The sequence below is a fragment of the Heloderma suspectum genome, chromosome 5, assembly GCF_057233095.1.
Source record: "Heloderma suspectum isolate Gila_16-S chromosome 5, 16-S_ref, whole genome shotgun sequence".
NCBI lineage: Eukaryota > Metazoa > Chordata > Lepidosauria > Squamata > Helodermatidae > Heloderma > Heloderma suspectum.
In genome coordinates this window covers 231107016-231134929 of record NC_139462.1, presented here as the reverse complement: position 1 = coordinate 231134929, position 27914 = coordinate 231107016, and the positions used below count along the sequence as shown (strand labels likewise).

Sequence of the window (27914 nt, the reverse complement as noted above, 5' to 3'; positions counted from 1 at the left end):
ATGGGGAACACCGATCTAGAATTTCCAACCACTGCAATCACAGAATTTGGTAAATGGCTGACAGAACAGTTTGTGTGCATGTGTAGGGTTTGGCAAGTTGTCTCACTTTTCTCTGGCTGTTGTTGTTCAGTCGTTAAGTCGTGTCTGACTCTTTGTGACCCCATGGACCATAACACGCCAGGCCTTCCTGTCCTCCGCTCTCTCCCGGAGTGTGCTCAGGTTCATGTTCATTGCATCGGTGATGCTATCTAGCCATCTCATCCTCCGCCGTCCCCTTCTCCTTTTGCCTTCAATCTTTCCCAGCATCAGGGTCTTTTCCAGTGAGTTTCTCTGGCTGGTGAAGTAGTATATCAAAACTCCAGAGAACTGATGAAAGGGAGATCCAATATCAGAGCTGAGCAACTCCTTGGCTCCTGCAGTCCCTTTTTATGTTCTTTTGCTTCTCTTTAAACCTGGCAGCCAGCAACACACTTTGCAGTTTTTCCTGTAGCCTTGAGGGTTAAAAACTTCTCTTCAATGTGAAATCTGTGATTGTATGTTTTATAAGATTCTGTGTGGGAGAACGCATTCCATGACCCAAGGTGTGACCTAAACCAGGTGGATCTCCTCCTGTGTAACCAATTGGCTGCTGGTGTCCAGACGGATGCACAATTGGAGTGGAAGAAAAGCATACAAGGAGCAAAAGGGGTGTGTGTATGCCATTCTTTCCAGCTTTTAAAAAGTAGTAGTAATCCTGTGGGGCAACTGTAGCTGATCTTCTGCATGATGAGGGCTATGAGGGATACTGTGTACCTCCCCGGCCCCGAGGCATCAGTTGTAGCCCATTGAATTTAGGAGTGCCACCCTGTATATAATCTTGGTGGTTCTTTCCTCTCCTTTGCCTCCTTCAGGCACTGCTACAGTTGGGGCGGGGGGAGGGATATTGGCGTGCATGGAGATGGGACCAATTTTTTTTTCTGTTTAGATAGAAAAAGGCTTACAATTCCCAGCATTAAATTTCCCGTAGGATATGACTGTCATATGGATGAGTTTGGGTCATTCTCAGGGTCTGGTTGTGGCCTGTTTGGGGTTAAGAAGAAGCCCCCTACACAAGCCAGATTAGCAATGAACTTATCACTGTAGTAAACTATGGGTTAAATCTGACATTGTGCTACTGGAAGTCTGCTAGTGCAGTGGGACTTGGGACTTTCTCCCTCTCTCCCACTCCCCTACAGCCCCCTGTACCACCCTAAAATTTGCTCCTGAGGGTTTCCCAGCCCTTCTGAGGAGCTTTTGAGGGAGGGAGAGGCAATTGTACACCTCCATTTCTGCTGGTGGAGCTGCTTCCGTTAGTGGAACCGACAGCATTGGAGCCAACTCTCTATATTGTATATCCCAATCTCTTCAGCCCAATCAACAGTGGCTCTGATATCAGTAATGAAAGTGTTAATGAAACAGTCCTCTAAACCCTCCAGGCGCTGCTACCATTTTGGGGGGGGCTTTCCTTGGCCATCGGCAGCCTTTCCTCCACCCCCCCCCCCCAGGCAAGCAGCAGTGCTGTGCAACAGGCATGTCTGGAGGCCTTTTCGAGCTTCTCCTCCCCATCCTCAATCAGTCAGTGACCAAGTCACCAGGCAGGCAAATTCCAACAAACTCATTCTTGGTCCTTGGATTGGGATGGATCCTTTTCTCATCCTTGAGAGTGTGCTGTCCATTCAGTGCTGCAAAATGAACCAGTATAGGTCCACACTCCCCCCCGCCATTAAATTTCCCCTCCCCCTCCAGCACCTGCGCAGTGTACCAGTGCCGCTAGCCAGTCACATTACTCTTGGGCGCCTTCCCCCCAAAGTTAATTGGCTGATTACGCCTGTGTTCTCCTCCCTTCCAGCCATCTTCCTGGTGAGCAGCGACAGGCTTCCTGACTCCCCACTCCTAAAGATTCCTCTGGTAGCCCAGATGACAGGAGCCAGCCCACTGCTAAAGCAAACAACAAGGCAAAGCAAGAGAGCCCTTGCTGGCAGTGAGCAGCTACTGCAGAAAGAGAGAGTGAATAAGAGAGAGGCTGAGAGCCACCCTTGAGATCATTGGGAGCTGCCAGTGGCCCCTCAGGCTTTGCAGTGAAGAAGACTGCACTGAAGCAGTGAGGCACAGTGAACAAACAGGCAGCATGAGGACAGAGAAGCCACATCTGTATTGAGAAAAGCTTAAAAGCATGTTAAGAATGTAAATTGTGGGCCTAAAGAAGGTCAGTAGAATCCATTTGAGACTTTTCATTTCCATCTCCTAAAATGAAAATGACAATTGACTTTTTAGCCAGTTTTACTCCCTCCATCTTTCAGCTGCAAAGGAAACCATGTCTCTTAGTTAACTGATTATGCCCAGGTCTTATTTGCTACTGAGCATCTTTATATGTCAAGAGCTTTTGGAAGAGCATCCAAGGGGTTGAAAATCTTGGCCCAGGAAAGTCAGGGACCCAGCACCAAAAGCTAGGAAATAGGATCAGACATCTTGGGTTGTCTTTCAAGGTAAAGGAAAATTACTTTGGCTCTTGCTTTGCATAATGTTCTCTTAAATGTGCTGATTGGCTCTTGTGTTCAGTTGTTTCAATCTTGGATTCATTTGATAGGGTTCTGTATTTGCGTGCTCTGTGTAGTACTGTGACACACCTATGGCCGTGTCTTGCTTTGTTTGGCCTTTTGGCCTCATTTTGTACTCTGGGTATACATACCTAGCCCCTTAGGTCATGAATCTGGTGAGATGGGTTCTGGCCCATGTAAGCCACAATAAATTTGCTAGTCTTTAAGATGCCACAAGATTGTGTTTGCTGCCACAGACAAACAAAGCTGGTACTGTGGAATCTTAAACTTGCTGTTTAAGCATCCCGGTTACCTGCATTTTTTTTTTCAGTCTGTAGGATTAGCTAATAATACAGCTACTTCCTGACTTAATGTTCGAAGCATTTCGCATACACTATCCCAGTAGTCCTTACAACAGCACCATAAGGGAGGTCACTGTTGTCCTCATAGAACTTGGGGGAAGTTGGAATTTGCATACAGCCCCTCTGCAGATTGAGAGAAGGTGACAGCGCAGCACATGCGGTGTACTGGGTGCCTTGGAGAGGCAGCCGAATAGGCTGCAAATGTTGTGGCAAATGTTCAGTCTCTTGGCAACATGTACCAGTTCTCCAATATCCACCCTTTTCCCCCCAAAAGATTTGGTCACCTGTGGAAGGTATATTTTTAGACTTGAACTGGGGAAATCACAGTCTTCAGCCTCTGTCTTAGACATGGGAAGATCTATAGTGGTGACACTTGCATAGTGAGTCAATGAGGAGCCTGCTGTGTTCAGTTCTGGTAGTGTGCTCTGCCTTCCCTGGGACTGAACGCCATCCCCTACAGGTAGCGGAGTTGTATAAGACAGCAGTTACTACTGATGTCAAATGACTTGTCACAGCAGGGTCTTTTGAACTCTAATTCCCCAGTGCCTAGGTACTAGTTGACCACTTCGTCTTAAGTTTTCTGTCTCATTATATGGATGGATACTGTTGAGGAACAGACGTTAGAAATGTTGCTGGATGCTTGGAGCATCTATACTTGAATTATGGGAGGAGAGAATCTTAACTTTATAATTTTGTAGATTGTTAAATGAGAGTGATCTCTTTCCAGGTCGTGAGGTTTCCACCCCATGGAGAGGCTAGGTAGGAAGGTTTGGCTAATGGATTTCTTCCTCCACACAGGGCTAGATAACCCTTAAAAGGATGGGCTTTTCTTGGTGACCTGAAGTACTCGGGAGGGTCTGTCCCTTGCTGCTGAGGGTGAGGGGTGCTTTGAAAACCACTGGGACAATTGTTTTTTGTGCAAGTCCGTATAGCAGGTCTTGGTGGCTAGTATGTAATGCATATGTATGAACAGGTCCTGTATGCAGCCCGTGGACGTGATTGGAACATGTCTACACTGCAGACATAAACCAGTGTACGGATCTTGTGAAGAGAGGAACAATAGTTATTGGCAGGATGGGGAAATCTTAGGAAATCTTACAGCACCCTCACAAAACTGGAATTCCTTGAGTTCTTTGGGAATGAAATAGAATACGTTTGTGGTGTAAATATGTCCTCCCAACAGCTTTAATTGAAAAGCATGTTTGTAATAAGCACAGCCAGAATACCATTAGTATGGAGGTCCCCATACTATTTTTCCAGAAACTTTTCCAGTGCTTTATTTTTCCATGGAAATTTTCCCCCTAAGTTCATGAGTAACAATGAATGGATGCCAATTGCAAATACCATATTAGGCAAGCTTAGCAGTTTCAAGGTTGTAGGTGAGTGGTTGTCCACATATAATACACAGCTCTTTGTGTTGCTAAAATTTATTAGTGTATCAACCGTTTTCAGTACCTTTGTTTCCTCCCCTTAAATTTAAACAATGTAAGGGAAATACACACTATTGCCTTTAAATTTTTGCAAGTATTCCAATAAAAAATGTACATCACAAATACTTGTGGTGCCTCGAGACAAAAAAATAACATGAGGTACTGTCTTAGCTTTGTTTACTAAATGCAAACAAAATAAACATGCAAAATTAGATTACATTAGGACATCAGAAAATTGTCCAACGCAAGGTGAAAGTTTCTGATGCAAACTACCCTAATTTGCAAAGGAAACGTTTCCAATTCAGTGTTTTTCTGGAATTCCACATCACTATTCTTCCTCTTTTGAACCTTTTCTGAGAGTTGGATCACATCAGGCACTGTGAAATCAATTCAGTCAGTCCAAAGGGGCTTTCCCCCTAAATAGCAGCCTATCCTGCAGCAGATGTCAAACTGTTTCTAAACTTGGGCTAGTGCAGGCTTTTTGCATGGAGTCTAAAGGCGGAATACTATGCATGTTTAGACAAAAAAGTCCTACAGCTCCTGGGTGGGGCATGCTGGGTGTTGCAGGGTTTCTCTCTCTCTAAACTTGCATAGGATTGTGCCCTAAATTGCTCTTGGGATCCCAGCTCTCTCTAGCCTCATACACCGTATATGACAGGACTGCAGAGATTACCCAATAAATACCATGCTATAGGCAAGGGAAATGTACAGCAGCTGTGTCTTAACATGGAAGTTGCTCCTTTTGCTTGTCTTGGGCAGTAACCTAATGAGAGCGTGTTCACTGACCTCACTGACAGATGAAGAGCATTAGGTTCCTATAATAGGCCGTAATTTGCTGTTCTGAGAGTGATAGCTCTTTGTTTCCTCCAGCATGATAAGATCCAACTGGGGTGATTTCCAGAGTCTAGTTACCCTGGTGGAGAAACAAAACTACCAGCAAACTGTGAAGCTTGAAATTCAAGTAGGCAAAGGTAACATGGAGCTCCAGTGAGCGGCCTGCCTCCCTGGTTCAGAGTGCCACTTTCAAGGCGGTTCAGATTTCATCCAGAGGAGGTGGCTGCTCGAGAAGAACATTCTGTGGAACTGAGCTGCTGAGGTTGCTAGTGTAGGTATAGCATGGCTAATCTCTCTTGAAAACCTACATTTTAAGCTGAATATCTCTGCTAAAGTCTAATAGCAATTTCAGGTGTCTGAATTTTTCCAAAGACCGGGAGTTACGTTTCATTGTATATTCTTCTTAGCCAGCATAGGCTGTCTTAGCGGTTTTAACGCTTGTTTTTGTGTGGTCAAGTTACTCATCTTTACATTTGGTTCTTTCTTTTGCGTCCTATTTAAACTTAACAGACACTCACATGTTTTCATTCTCTTGCTTCCACTTATCTTTCTACTCTTCCAGTTGCATCCCCCTGCTGCACCTTCTTCTTCTTTGCTGCTCTCTATCATTGGAACCTGTTACCTTTTGACATCTATCTGGCATTAAATCATGGAATAAAAATTAGCTTCTTTACTTCGGCATTTAACTGTCTTGCTCATCTACTTTGCTCCTTAACATTCCTGCCCATATGTGTCTGCCTTCAACTGTAAGTCTGAGGGCACGGTCTGAATTATAGGTTTGTGTTTACATATAACATTTAGTATTTGTAGGTGCTTGGGAAATCATCATCATTGAAACCATTGGCATAACTCTTAATCCTCACCCCCACCTCAGATGAATCCTGTTCTCTCTCTCCCTTTCCCCTGGTCTCAGTTTAGATTGCAGGCTACTTCGGGTAGGGACTTGTCAGATCTTGCTTATGTTACTCTGTTTAAAAATAAACACCTTTTATTTAATTTATATCACACCCATCCTCCAAGGAGCTCGGGACAGCTTACAGCAGTCTCTCTCCCCCCCCCCCCCGCCCTTATTCTTACAGCAACTTTGTGAGGTAGGTTAGGCTTACAAGATTGGCCCAAGATTACCCGGTAAGGTTCATGACTGAGTTAGGACCTGAACTTCAGTCTCCTGAGTCCTGATCCAAGACTAGAACCACTGCACCACACTGGCTCTCTTTCATTAATACCTGCAAGGCATAGAACAGAACGTATAAGTGACCAGAGCCAGGAAATTATTGTTGATTCCTAAGCATCTGAGTGCCGGTTATTTTGTTCCTGCCCAAAGGGAATTAGCCCCCCCTCATCATAAATGTGTATTTGTGCGTGCATACTTCTCAGTAGCAACTTTGATTCTGTGTTGTTTACTGTGTTTTCTGTGCTCCTGTCAGTTGCTGTCAGTGTTTCCAGAAATTTGGTACGTCTTAAACAGAAGCAAAATGGAGCTTTGTGAGCTAGTGGGTGGCAGTAAACAATACTTGACAGCTGCTCTGTGACTGCAGCTAAGTGGCATTGGTAGTTTTCATCAAGGCACAATGTCATTCAAATATGTTGGATCCTTCTGCTCAATCCAAAATAACTAATGAAGCATAGTGCTAGATGCTCAAGGGTTCCCTTGATGCCCAAGGGACATATTGCGTTAGCGTTATCTTTCCTTTCCCACTTAAACAAATGTGAGGGCTGAACTGGTGGTGTTCAAATGTGAAACTTAGAATTGTATCCTTAATGTGTGTACGAAATTTAATTCTGATATCTCCTTGTCAAATGTGGTTATTGCAAGATTGATTGATTGAAAATATTTCTAGGCCACCTTTCAGGGTAGAAGCCCTCCCAAGGTGGCTTACAACAATAAAACAGATTGATACTGTAGTAAAACAGGAAACAAATTCATGAAAACAATAAACACTAGCACTTATAAACAAATAAAATATTATAAGTCAATTTGAGAGTCTGAAGATACGTGGCTATTGCAACGGTCTAAATTTTTTCTTAAAGGATTTTTTTTCTTGAAAACTTGATATCTCAAGGATTTGAATACTTTACCTTGCATCATTCTTTTCTTGAACTACGCTTACAGATTATGCTTTCTGCTATGCTGGATGGCAGATACAAATGTCTCGCAATAGATTGGTATTTGTAATCTGAATCAGAGAATGTAGTTTATTATGTACTGAAATGCCCCTGATACAATGGACGAAGGAAAACATTCTTGATAAATGTTTTGTTTAAATTAACTTGTTGTGATCAAGAAATTATATGTTTTTAGTAGACGATTCTCACCCTTTTGTGTCTTATAGAGCACCTCTGTATGCTTTAGCTGCAAGGAAACTGGGCAAAAGAAATGGAGAGGATCAGGGTAGTCTGTATAGGGGGCACCTGATAATAGACTTGTTAATATGTCAGTATTCTATTGTACTGGGTAAAAAAAAAGTTCAGTTTTTATTTTTATTTCATTGCAATGTGTTTAATGGAAATTCTTTATGGAAACTCTACCAGGATGTTGTCACTGCCAAGGGCTAGTACAATAAAGTTGATGATGATAAACAAACTTGAAAGCAAATGGAGTACCAGTTCGGTGGGTTAAACTGAAGTCCTCATTTTGCTCAGTGACCCAAGGCACAGTCATATGCCTGTTTAGACAGAAAAAAGTCCTACAATTCCTAGCATTCCCTAGCCATCCTGGCTAGGGAATGCTGGGAATTGTAGGACCTTTTTCTGTCTAAACAGGCATAGGACTGTGCCCTTACTGTACATTCCTGAGACATGCGTAGAAGTAAGTTCCACTGAGTTTGATGGTGCTTATTCCAGGTAAGTGTGCACAGGATTGCAGCTTTAGTTACTAAGAATAAGACGAACTATCTAAATAGAACTTATTCATTTAATTGGCAGATTTTGCCAGAAATTGGAAGAAAACGTCTAATCTTATGCATGTATGTGGCTCCCTCAAAATTGGTTTCAAAGCAAATATGCCACTATGTGGTGACAGCTCTGCTTAAATGATAAAACTGGATTTTGCACTCTTGTTTAGAAGGCTGTTGGTTTATTCAGTTATGGGATGTTGGTCTGAATTGTAGTAGATCTGCACAGTGGCATGGGTTTCTATTTTGGGGTTTGGATTGGGTTACAGCAAAACCCTGTGGTGCAATGGTTCTGTCAGTCCTGGCGGAATAGCAGGGCTTGAGTGACTTCACCCTCCCTAACTTGGTATGGTTAGAGTCAATTGCAGTTGAGACTGTTAGGGGTAGTTTGCACTGTGAAAAAAGAAAAAAAAAATTCCTGAATTTAAGCTCTTTTTTAGACATTAAAAAAAATTAAATTAAATATGAAGTCCGCAGGCAATGCCAGGTTGTGGAACCATGACCTGCTGATCTGGCAATGTAATGATCAAATTAAGCCCTAAGTAAGATCAAGGAGAAGATGTAAAGTGAAATTAAAGTTAGGTAGGAATGTGTGTGTGTCTGTGTTTGTAACTTCCCTCTGTATTTGGCCTAAATGTTGTGTTCTGCTTTTTAATTATACTAATGACGTTATTCTGGATGTGATTATTTTGAAATAGCTAGTCTGCCTGCACCACCGACTTGTACTCTGCAAGTCAGAAAGATAATAATTGTGGTAATTAAAAAATAGATATTTTTAGTCTGCTTTGTAATTTAAAAAATTGTCAAAATGGGTAACAAATGGTAAAGACAACAACTTAACAAAACACCTAAAACAATACTTAACACATAACAAAAGCAGCTGAATGAGACAAGCTAAGAAATTGAAACATTGCAGCAGCATAAAAATGCAGTACTTAGAGAAACAGTGGAATACCTTAGCTCAGTATAAAACCAACTAAGATGCCTGGACAATGTTTTGACTTGGTGTGTAAAACTGAATAGTGCGGGAGCCAGATCGGTCACCCTGGGAAGGGCATTCTATAATTGGGGTGTGCCACAACCAAAATGGACCTTCTGCTTACTATCCGCCTTTCCTCTAAAGGTAGGGACCCGTGGAGAAGGGCATCTGATAGAGATCTTAATTCTCAGGCAGGTTTGTATGGGAGCAGCCAGTTCTTCAGTTCCACCTCAGGCCTCTGATCTGTCTGAGCAATAAAAAAGAGATCAGTGGTGGCAGCTGAGCCCCAGATTTAGGGACTTACTGAGATGGTTTCCCCTAACCCTTGGCCACTGTTGAAGAACTAGTTGCACACAAACCTGAGTGGAGCAGGGAGAGAATGCTATGGGACCAGCCTGAGTTTGAAACCCTTCTGCAGGGGACATTGTGGTCAGAATGATGGCCAAGTTGAAGGAGAGAAGACAAGGTTTGATAAAAGGGACTAGTGAGATTCAGAGCAGGCTCCAGAAGTACCAAACAGATGAGGCTATCATGGTCTTTGATGGCCACCACTTTGGATGATTTTAAAAGGGGATTGGACACGTTCATGAAGGGTAAAGCCATCAATGGCTAGTAGTCCTGATAGCTATTTGCTACCTTCAGTATCAGAGGTAGTATGCCTGTGTACACCAGTTGATGGGGAACAGGTGGGAGGGTGCCGTTGTACTCTTGTCCTGCTTGTGGGCTTCCCATGGACAGCTGGTTGGCCACTGTGTGAACAGAATGCTGGAGTAGATAGACCCTTGATCTGATCCAGCATCGCTCTTGTGTTCTTATATCTTTAAGCCTCTTGGAAAGAGGAGCTGATTTGTAAAGAGGGAAGTAGTGGGGCAGCAGGCTGTTCAAGCGTAAGGATCACATGGAAGATAGTGTGTGTGTGTGTCTATGAGAAGGAGAGAGAGGTGGGACCTGGAAGGCAGGATGGGGTTTCTCTGTGACACTGTAGATCAGCTTTCTCTAATCATGGCTGTGTGGGGCATGCTGGGAGTTGTAATCCAACACATCTGGAGGGCACCAGGTCAGGACAGGCTGATATAGATCCTGACCAACTTAGGTTGCAATTCTATGTATGTTTAGACAGAAAACATGCCTACAACTCCCAGCATCCTCTCAGCCAACCATACTGAGTGTCGTATGCTGGGAATTGTAGGACTTTTTTCATCTAAACATGCATAGAATTGTGTCCTTAGTCTTCGTCTGACATAAAATAGCTGTGGTGTTATGTAACCTTACTGATTCATGGGAGGTGTGTTTTCTTTCTAGTTGGTGATTTTTAGACAGTGTTCACACGGGACATGAAAGTAGTTCTTTTGGAAGCAATCCACCAATGTGTAATGCCATATTTCCTGCTTTCCCATCCCATGATTTTGTTGAAATCTTGAGGAATTGAGGTTTTGTTCTTGTTTTATTTTTAACTCCATTTAATAATAATTTACATTTCTATACTGCCCAATAGCCAAAGCTCTCTGGGGGATGTACAAAAGATTAAACCCTTAAATACAATATAAAACATAATATAAAAACTATTTACAGAACAATTTAAAGCCCAACAATAAAAATCCCAGGCCAGTTAATACCTTATCATATGCTGTCAAATGCCTGGGAGTAAAGGAAAATCTTAACCTGGCACCGAAAGGATGAAAATGTTGGCACCAGGCAGACCTCAGTGGAGAAAGTGCTCCACACTCAGGCCACCACAGAGAAGGCACTCTCCCTTGTTGCCACTCTCTGAACCTCCCTTGGAGGAGGCACCTGGAGGAGCGCCTCAGTTGACAGTCGTAGTATATGGGGGTATATTCATATTGGGAGAGGTGCTCTGTCAGGTATTTTGGTCCTGAGCCATGTAGAGCTTTATAGGTCATAACCAGCACCTTGAGTTGGGCTTGGAAACATAGATGCAGCCAGTGCAAACAGGCTAGAATGGGTGTTATAAATTCAGACCTTCTGGTCTCCACAGTCAGTCTGGCTGCTGTATTTTGTGCAAGCTGCAGCGTCTGAAGAGCAGCCTTGAAGGGTTTAAAAAATAGAGGCAGTTCCCTCCATAGCTTTTAAGATAGAAAAGCATTTAAACCTGTGGACAGTGTTTGCTAAAGTCCTGGAAACCTGTAGTACTGAGGATGTGCACATAGGGATGGCTATAGCTCAGGAATGGGCAACTTGTGGTCTTCTAAGTTTTGGCCTACAGTTCCCATCAGCTCTCACCATTGGCTGTGCTGGCTAGAGTTGATGGTAGCTGTAGGTCAAAATATCTGGAAGGCCACAAGTTGCCCACCCTGCTATATAGATGGTTGGGCTGAACTTTCACACATCCTTTTTTCTTTTCTTTTTTCACTGAACTTAATGATGGAGTGTGCATGTGTGAAATCACATTGAAAAGATGCAGCACCCAAAATGTGTTGCATTAACTCTTTCATTTGGGTTTGTGCAGTGTAATTAACCAGGGAAGGATTACAGAGCTTTCTAATCTGATGCTTAGAAAGATGTATAAAGAATATGCCCTACTTGCCCTAGGTCAAACTTGCCCTAGGTCAAAAGTCCAGGCTTTTGCTGTGTGTGTGTGTGTGTGTGTGTGTGTGTGTGTGAGAGAGAGAGGGAGGGAGGGAGGGAGGGAGGGAGGGAGAGGTGAATTTCCAGGGCACCAATTTCTGTCTTTGTAATGGCAATTTTGACTTGGAAATTTTCACCATGACGCTCTCATTACTATGTCAATCTAGGAGAGAATTAGAAATCTTATACTCTTTAACATACCAGTTTAGGTAGGTCACAGAGAAGTATATCATCTCCTTTTAGGTCATCTGTGCAGTATTATCCAAGGTAGATGATGCTTGAAAAATGGTCATAGACCATAGAATCATAGGGTTGGAAGGGGCCTACAAGACCATCGAGTCCAACCCCCTGCTCAATGCAGGAAGTCTGTAAACATTTGTGACTTGCAGCCTAATCTTAACCATGATTATGTGGGAATTAAGCCCAGTTGAAATACAGAGTACTTCAATAATGCATGCTCAGGACTGCATCTTGTTATGGAACATGCACTTTGTTGACACAAGGGAATTAATGGCAAAAGCCACACTTGCCTTGAGAGATATTATTCAGGGTCTAGGGAATCCTTTTTTCCTGTAAGCATGTCTAAGGATGTTCCTTGTTTTGCACCTCTGCGTTCACGTGCTTGGATTTAAAAAAAAAGAAAAAGAGCAATCTGAGTTTCAGCATGAGAGACCCTGATCATGTGTGATGCTCTCTGGCCCTGAGCACAGGGCATAGGAAGCTGCCTTATATGAAGTCAAACCACTTGTCTGCTGAGCTGACTATTGTCTTCAGTGACTGGCAGTTGCTCTCCATGCTTTCAGACAGGAGCCTTGCAAAGCAGGGGCTCTGCCACTGAGCTACAGCTCTCATCCCCAACCCATCTTGCAAGCTGGCTGGAGCCATAAAAGGAGGGTCCATAAAATGACCTAATTTGTGCAACAGAACTTCTGAAGGGTAGAAGTAAAGTGGTGGAAGGCTGTTGTTGTTGTTGTTGTTGTTGTTGTTATTTACATTTCTATACCACCCCATAGCCGAAGCTCTCTGAGTGGTTTACAGAAGTTAACATGTATTGTGACACTAAATGTCCTGACTTGCCCTTTCTTCCCATGGCAGGCTATTGTGTGTTTGTTTCTACAGGTTAAGCAGTTATGTGTCTCCTTTTCCTTATCTATTCCCAAGGCAGTGAATGCTCTGTAACCTCAAAAGAAAAATATATCTAAATTTTGCAGAAAGAAAAATTATAATTTTTTAACTCTAAGAACTATTGAAGTAAGCAGTTGGTTACAGGGAGCAAAGAGTTAGTCAGGCTACTACAGCCATGTCCCAGGTCTCACCAGGTTCTTTTTTTACTCAGGCTTTTAAAATCAGGCTTACAAAATACTTTTATTTTTTACATTCATTCCTATCTTTCCATAATGGCCAGAAACATATGAAAACAGTCCTGCAGACCTGGGATGATTTTGTAACATAAAAAACATGCCTTTGTCACTGAGGGCAGAGCATGGCTGAACATGGTAGTCCTCTGTTAACTGCTGTGCCCCCCCCCCCCCGGCCAGGCCAATATAGAATTGAACTTGTCCCATGTTTCTGTGTCAGCCTTCCCCAATCTGGTGCCCTCCAGATGTCTTGGCCTACAGTTCCCTTCATCCTTAGCCAGTGTGGCCATTGGTCATGCTGGCGGGGGATGATGGGAGTTGTAGGCAACATATCTGGTGGGTGCCAGCTTGGGGAAGGCTGCTGAATGCCTTAGTCATGTTCCTTCTCCAGCTCCTTGCTCCATGTCATTGCCTCCTGCTGGAGTGGTAGCATACATTATAATGATGTCCGGGCACAGGCTAAGTTCACCTAAATGTTATGAGAGGGGAGGGAGTATGGGACGTTGTAGCACATAACTCTTCACTGAGCAATGCCCCCTTCCTAGCAGGAGTCCCATGCGTTATGTGGTCCATGAACTCAAGAGGGGATGGAGTAGCTCCAGTGAAGTTCTTGTATTGGAGCCAGTTGGGAATAGATGTGTCTACTCCTACAATCCTTGCTACTCTGTTTCTCCCTGAAGGGAGTTAATATGTGTTCAGTTTTTTCTTTTCTTTTTACAGAACCTCTACATTCATGAGAACCTAGGCTGATGGGGGATGTGAGCCGTGAGAGTCTTTCTGTCTTTCCCCAAATATTCCCTGAAGTCATTGCTGGACATCATTCAGTTAGCCTGGCAGTAGAAGCCTTTAGCCATTATAAACTACGGCCATGATTTACCTCTTTAGCTTCACTTTAGCAACAAGGGATTGTTTAATTTTACCAAATTAGCAGTTAAGGGAGATTCTTGGAGCATGTTTCAAAAGTGGTTGGAATCAGTTCTTAAGGAACAGTCTTGCTCACTCAACCTTGGGCTGCATACATTCCCAAACGCTCCCCCTCTTGGCAGTGTCTTTGGCAGAGCTGAGTGCCTTTCAGCTTGCAGTATAAATGCCTGGATTGGCTGCCTCTCAGGCTGTGTCTCCCCGCCCCCCCCAGCCTGCTGCTTTGTATTCTGCAGTTTGTAGTTGGCCTGTCTCAGAGTCCATTTTTTGTTGGGTGAGCGTTTCAGGTTCAGCAAAAGGTTGCGAGCTGTATAACTCCACCCTCGTGTGTTGGTAAACAGTATGACACAAGATGCTGCTCTGCCCTCCCGAATCCCTGTGGAACTTGGTGCTGATAAGGCAGAAAACCTTTTCTGGAGGGCATGGGATGAGGGTTCATTCAGGATGCCAGGCCAGATGTGATGGGTCTCTCCTTTCTGCAGGCAGGGTAATGCAGGTTGGCTGTTAAACTCAATTAGCGTTCAGTGTTTGGATGGCTTTGTGGGAAAATAGCCAGGTGGACCTTTCAGCAGTTTTCAATATCATTGACCATAGTATCCTTATGGATTGCGTGGCCTGGCTGAATTTAGCAGGCATGGTGTTACAATGACTCTCACCCTACTTGGTTGGCCAGTTTCAGAAGGTGGTGCTGGGGGACTTCTGATCTTCCCTTGGCCTTTGCCCTGTGAGGCACTGCAAGGTTTTACCTTGTCCCCCATGCTATGGGGGACTGCGGTGGCTTAGTGGTTAAGACACTGAACTGCAGACTGGAAGGTCGGCAGGTCAGCAGTTCGAGACCCGAGTGCTGCATGACGGAGTGAGCGCCCGTCTTCAGTCCCAGCTTCTGCCAACCTAGCAGTTCGAAAGCAAGAAATTGCAAGTAGATAAATAGGTACCGCCTCGGCGGGAAAGGTAACAGCGTTCCGTGCACCTCGGTGTTCAGTCATGCCAGCCACATGACCACGGAAGCGTCTTCAGACAGCGCTGGCTCTTCGGCTTAGAAACGGGGATGAGCACCGCACCCTAGAGTCGGACACGACTGGTTGGGGACACCTTTACCTTTACCTTTTACCATGCTATTTAACACAACATCTACATGAAACTGCTGGGAGAAATCATCTGGGAGTTTGGGCTGCAGTGTCACTGGGCTGCACTCACAGCCCTACCTTTGGTAGGGCTGCACTACACTGTGCTGCACACACTGCACTGGGCTGCAGTGTCACCGGTAGATGACACACAGCCCTACCTTTGTTTTCTATCTACTAATCCTAGGGAGGCTGTGGAACTCCTTCTTAAGTGCTTGGAATAAATTTTGGGATGGATGAGGGCAATCAAGCTGAAGGTTAATCCAGACAAGGCAGGGTTTGGAGGGGCAATCTGCTGATCTGGATCATGCGATTCAGTTGATATTGGATGAGGTTGCACTCTCCCTGAAATACCAAGTCCATAGCTTGGGGGCCCTTCATAGAATAGAATAGTATAGAATAGTAGGGTTGGAAGGGGCCTACAAGGCCTTCTGGACTCTTCACTCACTGTAGAATCACAGGAAGTGGCAGTAGCCAGGGATGCCTCTTACTAACTTAGAATGTCAGCTGCAACCCTATCTAGAGAGTGTGGACTTGAGCTAAGTTATGCATGCCCTAGTTACATTCAGACCAGACATCTGTAATGCACTCTTATGTGGGGCTGCCTTTGAAGATGATTCAAACTCCAGCTGTTCGAGAGTGCAGCTGCTTGCATCCTTGTTGGGGCTAGATGGTCAGATCATATGATGTACTAGTTCTGTACCAGCTGCACTGATTGTCAGTGCACTGCTGGATCCAATCTAAACTGCTGTTGTTGACCTTTAAATCTGTGAATGGTTTGGGTCCAAGGAGAACCTACACCTGTATTAACCTACCCTTTCTTTAAAATACCAGATCAACCTGTCCGTGCTTTAAGTTCCTCTTTGGAAGCCCTCCTTACTGGTCCAATGCTAAGATCTGTAAGACTGGGGGGGCGGGCTAGAGTGGTGTCCGCTACCTTAGATATTCCCTCCCAACACAAGAGAGATGCAGCTACCTCCATGTGTGGCTCCTTGTAAGGGGGCTTTAAAGACGTGCCTGTTCTTTCTGGCTTTTAACCAATAAAATTTAATTTGCTGCTGTTATTTGAAATAGCATTTTATTTTAACTAGCTTATTTTAAAAATGTTTAATTTTTAAGATGCTTTTATAACTGTGTTTTGAATTTTGCTGTTTTATATTGTAAGCCGCCTTGGGAAGACCATGGTTTTGAAAGGTGGCTAAGAAATATATTAAATAAAATAGCAGAGCTTTAGCCAAATCCCCTGTACACACTAGTTTTCCAAGTTTCATTTGTATTTTGGAAGAAATCTCCTGCCCTATGCTTTATTTGGTGAAGAAACCCAACTTTTAAGTATGAGTTTCTGGATTTAGTATTCTTTATTTTTTATTCTTTATTTTTAACATCTGTGGACCATGGCTACTACTCAATAATCCCAGTCTGGCTTGTTGGAGTACAACTTAACTTTAGAGTACACAGTGTTTTGTGACATTGGATTTTGCAGAAGATACCTTTCCCAAAGGTCAGCCCCAATTTTGGGCTCCTAGGCAGCTGAGCTTACAACTGTGCAACTGTGATTTCATCCAGGGGCTCAAATCATAAATACGATTCTCACTAATCTGTTTCAGTTAAGCTAAATATTTTAGTCTCATGATTCACAATGAGCCCACAAAAGTGGTAAGAGCTACATATTTTTATGTTGAACACTCCTTGCATATCGGTATCTATCGTCCATAACATGGCATAGCTGCACTGCATTTTTTAAATGTCCTGGCAAAAGCTGGAGGAACTACAACAGTCTTTGTAGCACCTTTAAGACTAACGTTAAGGTGCTTCAACACTCTTACAGTGCAATCCCATGCATGTTTACTCTGAAGTAAGTCCAATTGAATTAAATGGGACTTACTGTCAGGTAAATGTGTATAGGATCACAGCCTTAGGCTGCAATCTCATATTTGCTTGAGTGGGAGTAAATCCCATTGAACTCAATGAGCTTACTCAGGAACATTGAAACATGGGAAGCTGCCTTAGTCAGGCCATTGGTCTGTCGCCTAGTATTGTCAACACTGACTCACAGGACTCTCACAGGATTCTTTCCTAGCCCTACCTGGAGATGCTGGGGATTGAACCTGGGACCTGATGCCAGCAAAGCACATGCTACGGCCCCTCCAAAGTATGTCTACTATGCCTTCTTCTGAGTAGGCCTATATAGGGATGCACTGTTGCAGCAAAAGCAACACACACGATGATCCCTTGGGAAGGAGGAGCTGCAGAATTTTCCTGGCCCAGTGTTTTATTCAAGGGGACAGCCCTTGTATTTTTCATGGTTGTCTTATTTCTAAGGGTCCCTCCACTATAGATCCTATAAATCTTTCTGGTGATTTAATTTTAAGAGATAATGTGTCAGCTTTAACATGTTTGTAGTAAATTCAGATTTTTTTCTAAACCCTTAGTTTTAAAAGAGACCATTGCCATAACTTTAAAAAACCAAAAATCTGTTTTTTAATGGTTTTTATCCCCATGAGTAGGCAGTAATTTGATTCAAAATATGGATGTGTCCAAAACTTGGCTGCTATACCTCTGCTGAAAGTGAGCCTGCCATGCTTTGACTTAAATGCTTGATTTAAGACTGTGGCAAGTCTAGATGCTGGCAAAGAGCCCAGGTAGAAGATAGTAGTTAACCCAGAGGTGAATTGTATTTGGTTCCATCATTTGACAAGCTAGAATTACTATTAGGGGAACAGACTTTCTCGTCCGATAAAAGAAACTGTTCTAAAGAGATGGAGGGCTGCTTAGGAAGCATCCTAGCCTGCTTTAGCCAAGAAACCAAGAGCACCCAAAATAAGACCTAGTATGATCTAGTGCAGGGGTGGGCACAAGTTCAACTCCAAGATGCCCCTGCCAGCATGTCCAGCGGTCAGGAATATTGAAGCTGAAGTAAAAAAATACCTGGAAATTTACTTTCTCCCCACCCCAGTTCTAGTGGCGAACCAAAATCCACATCTGCCTAACCTTAAGCTGATGGTGCATTCCTTGGCAAGTCACTGTTGACCTTGTTGATCCATAATGGGAATAATTTTGAACAACCTTGCAGACTGGTTAGGGCAAATGAAAGCTCAGAGAGCAGGCACCTTCCAAGCTCAGTTTCTCTCCCCACCCTGCCCCGCCCCTTAAATCCCAGGCAGAAGCAAGTTGGCTGAGCACCAGTACCGTTGGAGTATGTGGAATAGTATGTGTTCTTTGAGCTTTGCTGACAGAAGCTGTTGACCTATGAAGTCAAGGGTGAAGGCAAAGTCTTCAGCAGTTCAATGCCCCCTCCCTTATTTGTAGTATGCTGGGACTATTCTTTTTTTTCTTGTTCTTTTTTAACTTTGCTTCCAATTGGCTGTCAAATTCAATTTGCCCAGTACTGCAGCCTTTTCCCTCCTGAAAGTAGAGCAAGCATAATCAGAAATTTCCTATCATGAAGGTTGTAAGTGGGGGAAGAGGGGATGAGAGGAATGTGAGACTAGAAGGCATTGGGTGGCGTGTGTGTGTGTGTGCGCGTGCGCGTGGTGGGGGCTGGTGGAGGAGAAGAGAAATACACTGGTAAAATTGCCCTCTGCAAAAATCTGTGATCATTCACTGCAAACAAAAATCCAAATTTTGCCCCAGGGCAACTGAAAATTGTGTTTGGGTAAAAGGTGAATGTTAAATGAATATGCACATATCTAGCATTTTCTAGCAGAGATTGATTAGCTGAGTACAATGAAGGGCATGGGGGTTTGGGCTGGTGTGAGCCCTAGGCGCATGGGGAGAGAGCCATAGCTGGGGAGTGAGGCAGAGCTGTACCCTCCAGAAGCCCTGCTTGGCTCTTGTTTTCCAAGTCAGTGGTTTTCAAATTGCGTTTCTAGGATCCCTGGGGTTTATCGATAAGAAAATCGGTAATGGAAGACAAAGTGTTATCTGAAAGTCAATGTAGAAAAGTATTGGGCATTGGCGAAACAGTGAGAGACTCAACAGGCCCGAGAATGTGCCCACAGAGCCCTGAATGGCGCGTGTACGCATCAGTCTGGAATGGTTCAGTGAGGGCAGGAAGATAGAAGAGTGTCTTTCAAAGGCATAGAGGGCTGCCTATGCTGTGTTCTGCAAACATGGCCTAGCAGTCACTGTGGGGGTCAACGTGTGTTTGGGGTGCACTACTTCAGTTTGTAAGTGGGATGCCTGACATGACTGAAGGTACCTCTACATCAAAACATCCCATCCACATACATAAAGAGCATGCCAGGTAGATGGGTTCTAGACTAGCCTTCTCAGTGGCATGCTTGTTTTCTGTGTGGCGTGGAACTTCTGTATACAGGTACATACCAGCCTTCCCCTACCTGGCACTCTCCAGATGTGTTGGACTACAACTGCCAGCATCCCATATCTGGAGGGTGCTAGATTGGGGAAGGCTGGTGTATATAGACATGTGAGACTCCCACGTACGATCTGAAGCACTGGAAGCCACACACAGGTTAACCTACTCAGTGAGAACTGGGCCCATACGTGTTAAAACCTTCTGAGAAGTAGAATATCCCAGGAAGCAAAATCACTGTTTATGTTGTTTGAAATTTCATGTGACTAATGCACACATTTCTAAATATTGCAATTAGGATGTTTTAAACTGCCTGTAGTTGTGGTCAGCAATGAATTTTCTTGGAAGGTAGACCAAGGCCCTCAACCTTCCCTGGTTCAGTGAGAAACTGGGCCAAGGTCTGTTGCCTCGGACTATGTTCCAGAGTTCTCTTGCATCTGGGCAAGAGTGTAGATGGAGCCACTTATAGATGATTTGGCCCAGGGGCTGCCAGTTGCTGACCCGTAACATACATGTAGCTTGGCATCCCACTGTATCTGCTGCACTTAGGGGTCGCTGTATTAAATTACCTAGGGAGGTAGTGGGCTCTCCCACACTGGAGGCATTCAAGATGAAGCTGGACAGCCATCTGTCAGGGATGCTTAGACTTAGATTCCTGCATTGAGCAGGGGGCTGGACTTGATGGTCTTATAGGCCCCTTCCAACCCTACTATTCTATGATTCTGTGATACTATGACATCTTCTTACTGATCTTGAAGTGAGCTGATTGAATGCAGAGTTGGAGTAATGGCTTGAATCAGCTGCCTTTTTGGTTCTTGTTCCTAGGGAGTACCTGTGATAGCATCAGCTACGTGCTATGATATAATGGTCCGATGAGATTCAGGGGGGGGGGGGAACGACTACTTGGAGTCTTGAAGTGAAAATTCTACCTGGCTGCCTTCCCCGATGCAGACCCTTGCAATTTCTAAGATCATTAGAGGAGGCCTTGTTGGTTGTACCATGACCTGCAGATTGCCATCTGGTGGCAACCCAGAAGCAGGCTGTCTCCATGGTGCTGTCCATCTTGTGAGGTGCCCTCCCCCTGGTATTCCGGAGGTGCCAACTGTGATGCACTTAGGTGCCTCTTAAAGACCTGTCCCTTCACCCAGGCCTTCCCTGACTGATGGTGCTGCCCAGTTTGTGAATTGTTGTGGCTTGAGTTCTGATTTTAAATATTTTAATTGATGAGCGTTTGTATATATTATCATGATGTTTTGCTTTTTAATGTGTGTCTTGGGTTCTTGTATAGAAAATAGTTTCATGATATTTTTTCCAGTATGGTAAGCAGTCTATAAATCAAATAATAAAATCTTGTTGCATGCCGTAAGTGACCCATGTTGAATTCAGGAAGGAGGATCCCAAGATGCATTTGTATAAATTGGCTGTCTCTGTGTAGAAGCAGAGCTAAGTTACTGGCTGTTCCAGCACAGTTATAAGAGTGATGAAGTGAAAGAGGCTGTGGCAGTTGCCACTTTGGAATCTTAGCTTTGGATTTCAAGCTTGATGTCACTGTGCCCAGGCAGATCTCTAGATGGTCTTGCTGGCATTTGATATTTTATTTCATTTCAGTTCTATACTGCCCGATAGCTGAAGCTCTCTGGGCGGTTCACAAAAATTAATTATTAATTTTTTTTTTGCAAGGAATGTGGAATGGCTAACGCAATGCAGCAGCTTCTTATAAAGTTCAGATGGCATCTGGAGAAGGGTTCCTCAGACTTTGCATTGGGTATAACAATCCTTTGTCTAAATCCCATTTCTCAGGTAAATAGAAAGGATTGCTGTCATGGGTCACCTAGGCAAAGTCTTGGTTCAGGGTAGGAGGTTCTCTCTCTCCCCCAACCCTACCCCCCCCCTTCCCGGAAGGAACTTCCAAGGATATTGGAAGAGCTTTGGCTATTGGGCGGTATAGAAATGAAATAAATAAATAAATAAATAAAAATATTTGTGGAAATCACTTCAATGTAACGGATGCAGCCCAGATAAATTGGTCTCTGCTTAGGAATCGTGGAACCCAGTGGGGTCTAGCTACATCTCATATTGTTTGCATTGCATTCTCTGTGTTACTCCTAACTTACATCTCTACCTTAAAAGTGTTTGGCGTCTCCTCTAGTATATAAGAGTTGCAACAGAGCTGAAAAGGAGTTACTGTATTGATGAGTAAATGGGTAATGCAAATATTTATTCTTTGTTTCTCTTTTTGTCGCGACTTGTATATTGTACTCTCCCCCTGCTCCTTTTCGTTGTGTCTGGCTACTGCCTCTTACCCTGGTTTTTAGTTTAGTTTTATTCTGTTTTAAATGTAAGGTTTTTATATTATATTTTACTAAGTTATTCTGTTTTATGTCTTTTTTGTGAACTGCCCAGAGAGCTTTGGCTGATGGGCGGTATAGAAATGTAATAAATTAAAATGAAATAAATAGTTCACCACTTGTTCATCTGCACAAGAGGGTACCGGCTGTCTCATCTGCAGTAATCTGTTTCTTGCCCTGTAGATACCCAAATTCATGGATTTCAGTCTCTCAGTGAATCTTAAAATGCAACATCTCTCAAAAGCCTCGGGATGACCCTCTTGTGGGGTATACATTTGTTTGCCTCTTAGCGCCCCCACAGAGAGACGTTTTTGCAGATCTGACCTTTTGGGCTCCTGAAATCCTGACTTAATGAGAGCTCAAAAGCATCCCTACTGTGCAGTGCTATTGAGTTTCAAGTGGGTGTTGTGCAGTTGCCAGCATAGTCAGTCCTTTCCACTCCATCGATATTTTCCTGTGCCTCTGTTTGCCATGGAATTGGGGATTCTCTACCCCTGAATTATTTATTTGTGTATTTATTAAAACATCTCTATTCTGCCCTATATCATTGAGATCTCAGGGTGGTGTACAGATATAATCAATTTAAACAGTATAAAATAATAAATAATTTAAACACCTACAAACATATTAAACTATTAAGCAAGCTCACACCGGTTAAAATATAAAATAACAGTTAAAACAATGTGCTAGGGAATGCATTTAGCCCTCAAAGCCTTTGGTAAAAGCCACGTTTTTACTTGGCACCAAAACGAGACCAATGTCTGCACCAATTGGGCCTCCAAGGGGAGGGCATTCCACAACCGGGGTGCCACAGCAGAGAAGGCACTCTCCCACATCCCACCATAGTGTATGTCTCGTACTGGTGGGACGCAGAGAAGGGCCCCTCTAACAGATCTCAGTTCTCAGGCATGCATATATAGGGAGAGGCGCTCCCTCAAATATTGAGGTCCCAAGCTGTTTAGGGCTTTAAATGTCATCACCAAAACCTTGAATTCCGACCGGAAGCGAATTGGCAGCCAGTGCAATTCCTTTAAAACTGGTGTTATATGATTTTTATGAGGTGTTCTGGTCAGCAGTCTAGCTGCAGTGCGTGTACTACTGTGGCTAGGTTATCCCTGTCCAGGAAAGGCCTGAGCTGGCGGATCAGCCGAAGCTGGCCCCAAGTACTCCGGCCATGGAGTCCACCTGGGGCTCCAGTGACAGGGATGGATCTATTAGTACTCCCAAGCTACACACCTGCTCCTTCAGGGGGAGTGCAGCCCCATCCAGGACAGGTCGCTTACCCAATTCCCGGACTGGGGAACCACCAATCCACAGAACTTCCATCTTGTCAGGGTTTAGCTTCATTTTATTGGCCCTCATCCAGCCCATTATAGCCTCCAGGCACTGGTCCAGCAGCTTCACCACCTCAGCCGACTCCAACGACAAGGAGAAATAGAACTAAGTATCATTGGTGTACTGGTGACACCTCACCCCCAAACTCCTGATGACCTCTCCCAACAGCTTCATATAGATGTTGAACAGCATGGGGGATAGAATAGAACGATGTGGCACCCCACAGCTTAATAGCCATGGGGTAGAACAGGAATTCCCCCAATATCAGTCTCTGGAATCAGCCCTGCAGGTAGGAATGGAACCACTGTAGCACAGTGCCCCCACCTCCCATCCCGCAGAGCCGATCCAGTAAGACACCATGATCAATGGTGTCAAAAGCCACTGAGAGATCCAGGAAGATCAACAATGTAGCACTCCCTCTGTCTTTCACCTTGAGTAGGACATCAGTCAGAGCAACCAAGGCTGTTTCAGTGCTGTACCCTGCCCTGAAACCAGACTGAAATGGGTCTAGATAATTGGTTTCCTCTAAGAACGTCTGAAGCTGCTCAGCCACTACATGCTCAAGCACCTTGCCCAAAAAGGGGATATTAGCGATGGGGCGATAGTTCTCACACACCTCTGGGTCCAGGGAGACCCTCTTCAGGAGAGGGTGCACTACAGCCTCTTTCAAGGCAGCAGGAACCACCCCCTGACAGAGCGAAGCATTTACCACTCCCTGGACCCACACAGCCAATCCACCCCTGCTAGATCGTATAAGCCAAGATGGGCAAGGGTCAAGCTTACATGTGGTGGGCCGGACTGATTCAAGCGTCTTGTCCACATCATCAGGCTGCAGCAATTGAAACCGATCCCAAGAAACACAGCCAGACGGAACACTGGACACTTCCACAGACACTGCAATAATTGTGGTGTCAAGTTTTGAGCAAATATGAGCAACTTTCTCCTCGAAGTGCCTAGCAAATTTATTACAGCAAATGACCAAGGGTTCCAATCCCAATTGCAGCAGCTGTAGCTTTTATGTGGCTAACATAACTGCTTATGTATAGAGTGGTGTTTCCCACAGCAACGTGGACAGTGTACACCTGTGGACATGTGTCTAGGAACCTGATTGGCCTAGGGCTTGCAGATGTTTGTACACGGGTATCCTTAAAATGTGCATTGTGTCCACACCATCATAGGAAATACTGGTGTATGCGCAGCAGTAGTATTTGTTGTGTTATGTCACATGCATAGTTGCCCTCGGTGGCTTAACACGCAATCTCCAGCAAGGTTGAAAATGTTCATTGATTCTCTGACCCACCCTCACTCTAAAAATCTGTGCTGATCGTAAAACATCCTCTACTCATGCCATTACACCATACTGGCATTGGCTGTTGCTGTTGCATGTCAGCTGGCATTCAGTGTGGGTGGAACTTTGTCTTCCACCTGTGTTATATAGTTTTGGCAAACAGCCACTGTGAATGGGATTTCATACCAGCATCAGTGGGTTGGGGGGGGGGTGAAGATCATGATCATAAGTTTTTCCAGGTAGCCATGCTGGCAAAACATTGACTGGAGGTGATACTCATCTCTCATCTGCCTACAACTTCCCCTTCAGTTTTAAAAGTGGGATTCGACCAACACTGATCCCTCTTCTTCTTTGCTGGCACTGCTTCTATGAGCTGATTTCCATGGCATTTTGAAGGGGGAGAGGAAGGACTGGGAAATGATGCTCGTGGTGCTTTGCCTAGTGCAGCCTTCCCCAACCTCGTGACCTCCACCTGTGTTGGACTACAACCCCATATCATTCCCAGACAGCATGCTGGCTGTGGGTGATGGGAGTTTAAGTCCAACACATCTGGAGGACACTGGGCTAGGGAAGGGTAGCCTAATACCTTCCCCTCCAAAGCTTCATCTGCCTTGAGGCTTTTGTGTGTGTGTTTGGGGGGGGGGCAGGATTTTATCTTGTAGAGCCAACAGTCTGTGTTTCAGATATCTCATTAGGGTAGGGCTGATGGGGTGATCAAGAGTTAAACAGTAATAGTGTTGGACCTGAAATGGACTGGAATTTCCATTTCACATCAAATGACCACCAGATCTACTACTGTGGACAAGAGGACCACAGAAGAAATGGAGTAGCCTTCATAATTAATAATAAAGTGGCTAAAGCAGTGCTTGGATACAATCGAAAAAATGACAATGATCTCAATTTGAATTCAGGGTAAGCCATTTAACATCACAGTGATCCAAATATACGCCCCAACCACAGATGCTGAAAAAGCAGAAGTAGATCAGTTCTATGAGAATCTGCAGCACCTACTGGATAGTACGCCAAAAAAAGATGTTATTTTCATTATAGGAGACTGGAATGCTAAGGTGGGTAGTCAAACGACACCTGGAATTACAGGCAAGCATGGTCTGGGAGAACAAAATGAAGCAGGACATAGGCTGATAGAATTTTGCCAACACAACTCACTGTGCATAACAAACACTCTTCCAACAACTTAAGAGACGACTTTATACATGGACTTCACCAGATGGTCGACACCGAAATCAGATTGACTACATCCTTTGTAGCCAAAGGTGGCGGACATCTATGCAGTCGGTAAAAACAAGACCTGAAGCTGATTGTAGTTCAGATCACGAACTTCTTATTGCACAATTTAGAATCAGACTAAAGAGAATAGGGAAGGCCCACAGATCAGTTAGATATGAGCTCACTAATATTCCTCCTGAATATGCAGTGGAGGTGAAGAATAGATTTAAGGGACTAGATTTAGTAGATAGGGTCCCGGAAGAACTACGGCAGAAATTCGCAACATTGTTCAGGAGGTGGCAACAAAAAATGTCACAAAGAAAAAGAAAACCAAGAAGGCAAAGATGGCTGTCTACTGAGACACTGGAAGCAGCCCAAGAAAGAAGGAAAGCAAAAGGCAACAGTGATAGGGGGAGATATGCCCAATTAAATGCAAAATCACAGAGGTTAGCCAGAAGAGATAAGGAATTATTTTTAAACAAGCAATGCGCGGAAGCGGAAGAAGATAATAGAATAGGAAGGACAAGAGACCTCTTCCAGAAAATTAGAAACATCGGAGGTAAATTCCAGGCAAAAATGGGTATGATCAAAAACAAAGATGGCAAGGACCTAACAGAAGCAGAAGAGATCAAGAAAAGGTGGCAAGAATATACGGAAGATCTGTATAGGAAGGATAATAATATTGGGGATAGATTTCACGGTGTGGTCAGTGAGCTAGAGCCAGACATCCTGAAGAGTGAGTTGAATGGGCCTTAAGAAGCATTGCTAATAACAAGGCAGCAGGAGATGACGGTATCCCAGTTGAACTGTTTAAAATCTTGCAAGATGATGCTGTCAAGGTGATGCATGCCATATGCCAGCAAATTTGGAAAACACAAGAAAAGCCAACAGATTGGAAAAAATCAACTTATATCCCCATACTAAAAAAGGGAAGCACCAAAGAATGTTCAAACTATCGAACAGTGGCACTTATTTCACATGCCAGTAAGGTAATGCTCAAGATTTTGCAAGGTAGACTCCAGCAATTCATGGAATGAGAATTGCCAGATGTACAAGCTGGGTTTAGAAAAGGCAGAGGAACTAGAGACCAAATTGCCAACATCCGCTGGATAATGGAGAAAGCCAGGGAGTTTCAGAAAAACATCTATTTCTGTTTTATTGACTATTCTAAAGCCTTTGACTGTGTGGATCATCACAAATTGTGGCAAGTTCTTGGTGGTATGGGGATACTAAGTCATCTTGTCTGCCTCCTGAGGAATCTGTATAACGACCAAGTAGCAACGGTAAGAACAGACCACGGATCAACGGACTGGTTTAAGATTGGGAAAGGAGTACGGCAGGGTTGTATACTGTCACCCTACCTATTCAACCTGTACGCAGAACACATCATGCGACGTGCTGGGCTTGATGAAGCCAAGGCTGGAGTTAAAATCGCTGGGAGAAACATTAACAATCTCCGATATGCAGATAATACCACTTTGATGGCTGAAAGCGAGGAGGAGCTGAGGAACCTTATGACGAAGATGAAAGAAGAAAGTGCAAAAGCTGGGTTGCAGTTCAACCTCAAAAAAACCAAGATTATGGCAACCAGCTTGATTGATCACTGGCAAATAGAGGGAGAAAACGTGGAGGCAGTGACAGACTTTATATTTCTAGGCGCAAAGATGACTGCAGACGCTAACTGCAGCCAGGAAATCAGAAGACGTTTACTTCTTGGGAGGAGAGCAATGACAAATCTTGATAAAATAGTGAAGAGCAGAGACATCACACTGACAACAAAGATCCGCATAGTTCAAGCAATGGTATTCCCCGTAGTAACCTATGGCTGCGAGAGCTGGACCATAAGGAAGACTGAGCGAAGGAAGATAGATGCTTTTGAACTGTGGTGCTGGAGGAAAATTCTGAGAGTGCCTTGGACTGCAAGAAGATCAAACCAGTCCATTCTCCAGGAAATAAAGCCAGACTGCTCACTTGAGGGAAGGATATTAAAGGCAAAACTGAAGTACTTTGGCCACATCATGAGAAGACAGGATACCCTGGAGAAGATGCTGATGCTAGGGAAAGTGGAAGGCAAAGGAAGAGGGGCCGACCAAGGGCAAGATGGATGGATGATATTCTGGAGGTGACGGACTCGACCTTGGGGGAGCTGCGGGTGGCGACGGCCGACAGGAAGCTCTGGCGTGGGCTGGTCCATGAAGTCACGAAGAGTCTGAAGCGACTGACCGAATAAACAACAACAAAGTGTTGGACCTTCTTAATCCAGCTGTAAGACTTTCAGTTGGGAAGCTCAGAGGTACAAATGTACTTGCGACACAGCAAGTTTTCACTAATGGCTTTCCCAGCAACAAAAAAGTTGCT

The 27914-nt window shown here is 44.2% G+C and overlaps 1 protein-coding gene across 8 annotated transcripts in view; it reads left to right on the top strand.

Annotated features, from left to right (window-relative positions):
- LOC146345281 (uncharacterized) overlaps window positions 1–27914 on the top strand; it is a 228758-nt gene that overhangs the window by 27472 nt on the left and 173372 nt on the right. The window lies entirely within an intron of this gene.